Below are 9,373 nucleotides of genomic sequence, written 5' to 3'. Positions count from 1 at the left end.
TAAGAGCGATACCATAGAAGACTAAACTGAGAATTAAGATGGAAAAAGGAAAAAAAGTGTTTTCTAAAAGTGAAATGCTCCAGACGTCATGATAAGCAGTCTAAAAATTAAACAATTCTTTTAACAGTAGAAATGGAATGAATGGCAAGTTATGCCAACAGAATTCAGCAAATTGGAGTAAAATCAGTCATACTAGAAAGATTCTGGATACAATTGAAGTGAGAGGTGGAGAAAATCCCTTGGAATTGATTTACCTTCCTGATTCTCAGTTCTGCACTGCTTCACATTTGACAACTAACTTCTAGAAAAACATTTTGCTTTAAAAACATCCATTCTGTTTTTTGTTTGTTGCCAAATAACTGGAGAAACCACACATGATCAATCTGTATAAAAGCCACCGGAGCGTATCAACACCTCAGCATGGTGTAAACCATGAAGGCTTAAAAGTACCCCTGCCTATAAGCTCATGAACCATTTTTGTGCCTCCTAAATGGTCTATCACTTTCCCTTAGCTCACCATGGATAAAGTCTCAGCTTTTTGGCACTGTCAGAATTCAGTGTGACATATAATATTTTGCCTGTTTTACAAGTTGCCTGAAATTCTTTCAGGGAGTATACTAATCAGCTTCAAAGCCATGTTTCTTGCTCCAAGGAATCCTTTTGGCCTAACTTGTTCTATTTAAGTATTCCGCCTTTGAATTCACTGTCAGGGTTGAAGCTTATGCTTTGACTTGGAGAAGGCCATCTAGTGGGTAAATATATGAAGCAAATTTTTCTGTGGTATAGTCTGCCTATGAACTCGAATTACTGAGTCCTTTAAAAAGACTGTACAATACATTACTGGAAATAGTTGAAAAGATGAGTTGACAAGTATATTAGTCTAACATCTAATAAATTAGACTAGTCTTGAAAGTTGAACTTTTTTATACTAAACAGAGATTGCCACATATTTCTCTTGCTCAGTCTGCTCAAAGTCTGTTCCATGAAAGTGCATTGGACCTAATAAAATGACTTTATAAAACCAAATTTCCAATGTCAAGTGTTGATGGGAATGCTTAACTGAAACTTTAATATAGTTAGTAACCAAAAAGAATCTATAAAACATTTAATGAAATTATAAAATAATAAAAGCAATAAAAGGTAACAGAAAGACAGAATAACAGTAAAACCAAAATAAAAAATAAGATGAAAATGTATGCATGATACGTTTTGCATGTAATAAAACAACATCTTGAAAAATATACCATAAATGGAATAAATTATTCTGCTTGGATATTAAGAACTGAAAAAAAAATGAATTGGTGTGTCCTGAAAACTAACTTGGAAGAAATCTATAAATTGGACATGGATATCTTAGAAGAAAGCACAACGTTTTTTTAAAAAATGAGCTGCTAATTCAGTAATGTCTCTGTCACATGAATAGCACTAATGTATATGGAATTTTCTTGAATTTTTCTTCTAGTCCAACTGTGACTAAAATATTGAAACAGGTAGTATTGAATCATTCTATATTTGGACAACATGAGTTAATTTGAGTCTTATGTTGGTTCCAGAACTAAAGATTGTGTTCCCAAAGTTACATTTTTGGAAGGCAGGATTATTCTAGTTGTCCTTCAATGTCAATTTCTTAAGTATCAGCTAAACCTTTTCAATGCCTATCATAACTTCTATTGGAGAGGTTGTTTCTACCTTGCATCAAAGCTGTAAACTAATGTCAATGAGGTATTTCCCATTGGGGTAAGAGAAAAAATACCTTATCAAATAATAAAGATGGTTATTCATAAGCATGTCTCCACCTTGGTTACCTTTGATTCCATGCAGAGAACCACCTAGAGGACCATCAGACTACTTGCAAAAATGCTTCTGATGTAGACTGTAATTTTTACCAGCTCCACCTTAGCAAAATTCTATGTACTTTAAAGTTTGCATGCTTTAGCAAGAAACAATTCATCACCACAGGAATAAATAAAACTTCATTACAACAGCAGTAAAATTGTATGCTGATGCTGGTTTATGGGCATTTTGCAGAATGTACTCTGTAAGAGAATTCAGCTTCCTGGAGGTCTGAACACCTACACCCAACATTTTAAACTTGTGGCCATTCCATGTTTTGGGGTATTTGTCAGAAGTAAGGTTCCCGCTCTTGGCATTATTAACCTCTAAAGCATTTTTTTTGCAATATAAATGCAGAGAGTACAACATTCATCTCAAGCCAAGTGGATTCCGGAACACTAAAACTGTCATCCATAGATAAGATAGCAATATACTTTTTGCCAATTTTGTAGAGTAGTAGACAAGTTATGCAAATGATATAACCAAACATAAAATAATAATGGTGACAAAGTCCTTCTCTTCACTAGACTAACCATGCCCAATTCCTATAACCATTTTTCATATGTTTTAGCCTCCAGTCCCCTAATCATTTTTGTTGCTCTTCTCTGCACTCTTTCTAGAGTCTCGATGTCTTATTTTATAGTGTAGTGACCAAAACTGGATGCAGTATTGTAAGTGTGGTCATACCAAGGCTTTATAAAGTGGTATTTGTACCTCATGTAATCTGTTACATGAGGTACAATCCCTCTGTTAATGCCACTTAGGATTGCATTGGCTTTTTTGGTGCCGCTGCACATTGTTAGTTCATATTTAATTGCTTGTCTACTAAGACTCCAAGATTCCTCTCATTGTTACTGTTATTAAGCCTGGTTTCTTCCAATCTATGTGTACTTTTGGTTTTTCTTGCCTAAGTATAAGACTTTACTTTTCTCTATAATATATTACATTTTTTCAGTTAAAGTATCACTAAATCTAAAAACAGCTATCTAAACTAACGTCATATCCATTTATCCCTGTCAAATAAATTGATTTTGTATCTTTGTTTCCTCTACCCTGAACACTTTTTCTCTGATATCCAGATAGTTAACAATCCTTGTTGCAAATTTCTTCAGTACTTCAATCAGTCTCTTTTCTGAATCCAGCAAAAAAAGTTTTTTTTTTCTCAAATTGGTATAATCATTTTTATTTCTTCATAATAATTTTCCCTTATCCAGCTTTTTCTTTATATCTGATGATAAATTCTTATTCAGAGTCTCATTCATATTTTTCCCAGGTAGATTTTGCTGCATATCTTGTTCGGTAACATCTTCTTTTGGCAACAGACTGTTCTCAAGAAGACAAAACATAGCTGACATAATTGAATCAAATTCCTAATTCAGATCTTGGTGCAGTTACTCAAACATGTGTCTGAGTTCCATAAAAAATTGCTCGTCTTGTTATGTCTCCAATCTCAAAAAACAATTTTTCATTTTCATAAACATACATTTATTTTTTAAAAAACAATTTCAAACTCTTAATATTCAAAATCCAATGTTTCAACATTTTCTGAGACCTTGACTTTCTGCAGCCAAAACCTTGTTTTGCTTTTTTATTTGAAGTTCTTAAGGATTATAAAACCAGATCTCCGTGTTCTTATGTTAGGAATTGAAGGTATTTCCCCTGGTATTGTCCAGCCTTGTCACTCCCCAGGTATCTAATTTTTATGACGGATTTAATAGACAATTTCCAGACTTAATTAGCAAGGGAAGTGAATGAACTTACTATCCATTAAAAAGTTTTGTGTATGACTGGAGCAATTATGGCAAATTTCACCATTTCCCATTTTTTCCTTCTTTAGAAACTACCATCTTGCAGTGTCTTTCAAAAAGGGCAACCATAAGGAGAAACAGCTTGGGTGATCTCATGCCTCTGTCTTTTGTCCAGAAAGAATTGTACGACCAGATCAGAGGTGGGTTTCAGCAGGTTCTGACCAGTTCTGGAGAACCGGTAGCAGAAATTTTGAGTAGTTTGGAGAACCGGTAGTAAAAATTCTGACTGCCCCCCCCCCATCTATTCTCTGCCTCTCAAGTCCCAGTTGATTGGGAGGAAATGGGGATTTTGCAGTATCCTTCCCCTGGATTGGGGAGGGAATGGAGATTTTACAGTATCCTTCCCCTGCCTTGCCCACCAAGCCATGCCCATTAAGCCATGCCACGCTCACCCACAGAACCGGTAGTAAAAAAATTTGAAACCCACCACTGGTCCAGATCTACTAACTGGATCCTTAGAAAATCTGCAAACATTGATTCTACTTTTCTATGAACCTGTCTTCAGTCTGCCATCTTCTCCTTAAAAGCTGTCTCAAGATACAAACTGGTCTACCAGCCAGAAGGAAGGAAGGAAGGAAGGAAGGAAGGAAGGAAGGAAGGAAGGAAGGCTGAAATTTTGTTAAGTAAAAAAAGAAGCTAGCACATATATCTGTTACTCTAGATTAATGTAATTAACTTCTGCTGTGACAAAGTCATTGCCCACAACTTTATTAGGTTTAAGCTGTTCAGCCTGGAAAGTAAAATTTGCAGGTGTTACACATGTCTACTGGGCAAGAAGTCCAAATCAAACTGGATAACACAACTATTCTGCCTTCCTTCCTTCCTTCCTTCCTTCCTTCCTTCCTTCCTTCCTTCCTTCCTTCCTTCCTTCCTTCCTTCCTTCCTTCCTCATAAAATTGAATCTTTATTAATGTTAAAATACATGCCCAGAATTCTCTTTGTCACTCTGCAAACTTGGACTTGGAAGAGAAAAATAATCTTGCTTCTAAGATTAGACAATTCAGATATAATTGTCAGATTCAGATTGCTTAAATAAATTTCATGAGATTTTCTATAATACTCACCATCAACCTTTGCAGTTCAAATCTGGCAGCCTCTGAAATTAAGATTTTGGCAACCTGCTGTTCCTCTTGGGACAATCATGTAATTTGAGCAGGGGAGATCTCAGCATCAGCCAGCAGATAAAATGGAACTTTTGATGTGTTGATTGCTTTTAAGACTGTGTGAATCAGTAAACCTATAGTATCTGCATTAGATTTATAACATGTCAGAGTTTTCAATGGACTTATTTCTTATGGAAATCATCCTGATAATCAACAATGTTTACACCCACAAACCACAATTTCAAGGTAAGCAACATTGTGCAAAATGTTGAAACAGATTAAGCAAAAATAAATCAATGAAATTAAAGCCCTTTTAGTAAGGGTTGAAGATGACAATTTGGGAATTGGTGCTGCTGAGACCAAACAGAATCATTCTGTCAATGTTAAAACAGAAGGCTTCCAATCTCAACCTGGGGAGATAAATTCTTTTTCCCCAGGACACTAACACTAGCATTTATTTCATTTCTACTCTTCAGTATTTCACTAGCCTTCCCTTTGGAAATCTGCAGAATACTTACAATATACTAGCACTTCCTCGCTTGACTTTCAACCAAAATCATGCCATCACTTTTATTTTTAATTCCATTCACTTTCCAGGCAGCATCTTCTTGTAGCCCTTTTCATCCACTTACTTTTAAATTACATGTTTTTTCTGATTACAGTCTCTCAAAGTGCATTATATAATATCTTTCTTTCACCTTCAAGAATCACTCCCATACATTTTCCTTTATCCAAACTTTTTTTACTTCACCTTTCAACCATGCATTCAACAAACCACTGTGATGCTTTGGAACATGATGATGTCTTTTTATACTGTTCAAAACAACTTCAAAGTTCTCTTTCATTATGTCATCTTTCTATACAATCTATTGGGGGATCTATTTTCTAATGCTTTTTCATACAAGCCATACTTTCTCTTCCTGCAGTCACCCTACTTTTACTTTAATGTCTTTCATTTTTTTTCATTTTCTTCTCTACTTGAGAATTATTTGTCTCACGTTGCACTTTTCAACATCTCCCTTTAATTAAGTTTCACTTGTGATGATGTCATGGACACATTCATACATTTTTCTTGGGAACAACTTTTTCCTGGCATTGTTTTCTCCTAGATTATGATTGATTATGATTAGACCTTATGGGACTGCTTTGGATGATCCCTTCCCCAATATTAATTTATATTCTATAAATGAATTGCAGGCATCTCTAAGACTGCATACAATCTTCTTCAACTTCCATTAAGCTAGACTTACAATATACTTTCATATAAATTGTATTTGTTTTATGTATCTTTCATTTGTATCCTATACAGTATATGACAAAAGAACTCTAAGAATAGGTAATTTTAAAAGCCTACCCATAAAACCATAGCAGCAGTAACAAATAAATGTAGATTTAGCCATATAAATTAGGTCATGGATGAGTAACATAGCAGTCACCAGTAGGATCATACTTAACCACACATAATCTATTTTAATGACTTGAGCACAAACCATAGATGTTTTGCAATTGTTGGAAAACAGAATGACTGCCAGATTTCTCCAAGACGATTATAAACAAAAAAATCAATTTTGATATAGGAGTAAGTTTTTGCTTATGAATTTCATATATCATTATCATTTTTGCATATCCCATTGCAACATTTCATGCAGGTACTTTTGTAATGGAAATATATTTGTGGAACCTGGTTGTCTAGATGAGCTAATCATATCCTACGGGGTAATAGGAAAGCTAAATTCATAAGGTTTAAATGATAAGAAGGCAAACATGTTTTGAACTTGTCCTGGGTTTCCAGAATTAAACACTAAGCTCTCAAGTAAGTGAATTATGGTTATAATATCTCATTTATAAATAGTTGATTAAATTGATACAATGATTTGTTGATGACATACCCCTGGGGAATAAATAATCAGGATCAATGCCAATCCGGCTAATCTTTTGAGTTACCCGTTTGAACCATAATCTACAAAGGATTCATCTGGGAATTCCTGAAGCAATCCTTCCTAATTTTTAAAAACACATATGTATAAGAAAAATTTAAGAGTGTTTAACCAAATCTTTGTTATCAAAGGGCATTGTCCAGTTTCCAAGGAAATAACTAAATTTGGAACACAGCTTGAAACACATAAAAGAGATCTTAACATTTTACTGGCAGATGAAAATCCTAAAATTACAATGGCGACAGCCAGATTTTTAACTATGATGATCAAAACAAGGCTTTTACTTAAAAATCAGTGAGGTGAGATTTTAAATCTACTGTGTATTTTCATTAAATATTATATTTGCTAAACTGTTTTACCTATTAATAAGTTTGAATTATATTTGTAGCTTGCTTTGCGGACCCTTGGATTGTAAATGAAATTGATTGAAGTGATTAAAAGATCAATAATGTACAGTCTTGGGTTAAATAGAACAGATGGTTTAAGAGACTGACAAAAGTCCAGTTGAAGACTAGACTTATAATCTTTATAGCGTTATCAGGTTTTTGGAGTCTTTCAGAGTTAAAAGATTTGCCAGCCTGGTAATCTTGCCTAAAGAGGAAAATGATCCAAGATCTTAACTGTTAGCTGTTAAGAGAAGAAAGTGATAGGGCTGACCCAGAAAATAGTTCCAAGCCTCTGATAAGGTAGATAAAGCCATACTTTCTGATTTGAAAGAACTTGGGAAAGGAAGTTGGAGATTATTCATTTAGGTCATCTTATCAACTAAAAGAGGCAAAGCCATCAAACATGATAGTACTCCGTTTAAAAGTTCCATTGCAAGATAATTTCATTCCATAGTAAAAGGAAAAGAACTCCAGGTTTTTATGTCTGTGCTTACTTAAAAGTTTTCTATTTTATTAATAGCACCCAGAACATCAAGATAGAATCAGCTTGCACAATGACAACTATTAAAACAGCAGTTGGCAGTAACAGGTAACCCTCGACTTCATTTAGTGACTGTTCAAAGTTACAACAGCACTGAAAAAAATGACTTATGACCATTTTTCACACTTATGACCATAGCAGCATCCCCATGGACATGTAATCAAAATTCAGATGCTTGGCAACTGACTCATATTTATGACGGTTGCTGTGTCCCAAGGTCATGTGATCCCCTTTTGCAAACTTCTGACAAGCAAAGTCAAAGGGGAAGCCAGATTCACTTAACAACGATGCTTCTAACTCGATACCTGCAGTGATTTGCTTAACAACTGTGGCAAGAGAGGTCGTAAAATGGGACAAAACTCACTTAACAAATGTCTTATTTAACAACAGAAATTTTGGGCTCAATTGTGGTTATTGAGGACTACCTGTACAGGCTTGAGAATTTTGAGAATTATAATATTCAAATATAATATTTAATATAATATTCAAAACCCTTTCTGTTTGTTTCCAGGAGTCAACAATAAGCAGTGAAGAAAATTGCTGTACTGCTAAGTGAAGCTCCTGCACACTAACTTCAAACAAAGAAATGGATGTATTGGCAACCTTTGGAGCAGTGGTGAAATCTGAACCAGTTTACTACCGGTTCGCTGACCGCGCATGCACGCCATGCGCCAAATGCACGCTGCACATGCGCAGTGTGCACCAAAAGGAGGCTTGGGAAGGTAAGTAGAACAGTACGAGATGGGATGATCAGCTGTGGCGCGCGTGGGAACCTTTTTAAAAACTTTTTAAAAGCATTTTTTACTACCAACTCGGGTAAATAGGTAGTAAAAAATGCTTTAAAAAAGTAAGAAAAAGGTTCCGACCATTGCGCGACACAGCGGATCACCCCACCCCGTGCTGTTCTACTTACAAAAAAATGCCTAAAAAGTTAAAAAAAAAAGTTCCAATGATCAGCTGAGTGACGCACAATCGTTGGAACTTTTTAAAAACTTTTTAAAGCATTTTTAACTACCAGTTCCAGAGAACCACTAGGTAAAAAATGCTTAAAAAGTTTTTTAAAAGTTCCAACGATCACACATCGGTCAGCTGATCGTCGAAACTTTTTTTTTTACATTTTTTACTAGCAGTTCAGTGAACCAGTAGCATTTTTTACTATTTTTTACCCGAACCGGTAGCATTTCACCCCTGCTTTGGAGCTTCTCTGCAACATGCAGAGATCAAGCTGTCAGGGGAACCACAGACAACAATACTGTTTTTACAGCAACACATTCAGCCCTGCTCACCCCACCCTTCCTTCTTTGTGATGGTGTTGACTTGTACATGTGAACAATCATCACATTAGGGACAATATAACTGTATCTTTCCAATGAATTCAAATGTATAACTTTACATTTATACAGTTTGTCCCTTTCCCAACTGAGACTTCTAGTTTCTGTCTGATGCAGTTGGACAGTAGAAAGTCGGATATAGTCCTCTGTATTCTAGAAGAGCAAGCTTTGATTCTGAGTCATGGATTAATATATTTTTTGCTAAAATTAAATGAAACAGTAGCAAAATAATATTCCTGGGATTGTTACCAAGCAACCCTATATTTTTATGTAAATATATGCATACAGTACTAATGATGTGCTTGCATTTTGCTAACATAAGGAAAACAACCCCTGTCATAAGTTCACTTTTATTTTAGGCAATAGAAGAGACAAGAATTATGAATATGCATAATTGCAGTTTATAGATATATATAAACAACCCGTGTCATATT

This window comes from Pantherophis guttatus, chromosome 2 (genome assembly GCF_059756535.1).
Source record: "Pantherophis guttatus breed Tessera chromosome 2, ASM5975653v1, whole genome shotgun sequence".
NCBI lineage: Eukaryota > Metazoa > Chordata > Lepidosauria > Squamata > Colubridae > Pantherophis > Pantherophis guttatus.
The sequence above is the reverse complement of the archived record's forward strand: the minus strand, read 5'-3'. Positions refer to the sequence as shown.